The 773-nt window shown below is 40.9% G+C and overlaps 1 protein-coding gene across 1 annotated transcript in view; it reads right to left on the reverse strand.

Moving 5' to 3' along the window:
• kl-5 (male fertility factor kl5) overlaps positions 1–773 on the reverse strand; it is a gene marked incomplete at both ends in the record, with an annotated part of 115237 nt that overhangs the window by 65662 nt on the left and 48802 nt on the right.

Below are 773 nucleotides of genomic sequence, written 5' to 3' on the forward strand. Positions count from 1 at the left end.
GGGATCGCCTTCACCATCCCTTTTAATGGTAAAAACCGCGTCATATTTAGACTTAATGGTTACTTTCCAAAATGTATCTTGCTGGCTATGTAACGCTTTTTTATATTTTTGGTGAGTCGAAATCTCGGCTTTGACCATGGCATTGACATAGTTATTTTCTTTCCTTGGTCGCCCTGCCTTGCCGGTCCGAATAATTCTAGGCCTCTACTGCCGGTGACACCTCTTCATCCTGTAGTGAGGAACTTGGTCTTCCTCTGGAATCTCTGCACTTGGGTTCTTACTGGCTGCTTCTTTTGACTGCTTATCCTCAATGATTAAAACTTCAGCTTTCCTTGGAGGTACTTCTGGTTCTGGAAATTCAAAAATCTTTCTTTAAATAAAGTTTTTGAGATCCTTTTTTCAGAACTCAGCAAAAACTATTATAGGCATCGGAAAATATTTACTTGTTTTTATAATGTAGATGAATGGATAAAGTTTTTATTTATATTTTGTTTAAGATGAAATCTGACGTAAACCGATTTCTGCCGTTTGTCGTGCCAAAAATCACAAGGGGACAGATCGGGAGATCGTGCCGGCCATTCCAAATCTGCCTCTAATTGAGATAAGGTGCTCTCTCTCAAAGCACCCATCGATCCTCTTGAAGTTTGTGCTGTCCCACCGTCTTGTTGGAACCACGTGTCCCCCAAAACCAACTCTTCTAGCCGTAGGAAAAAAAGTAGCACGCTTAAATCTGGTCCGAATTCACTGTCACTGCAACCTCATTTTCCTCAAAA

The sequence above is a fragment of the Drosophila melanogaster genome, chromosome Y (assembly GCF_000001215.4).
Source record: "Drosophila melanogaster chromosome Y".
Classification (NCBI taxonomy): Eukaryota; Metazoa; Arthropoda; class Insecta; order Diptera; family Drosophilidae; genus Drosophila; species Drosophila melanogaster.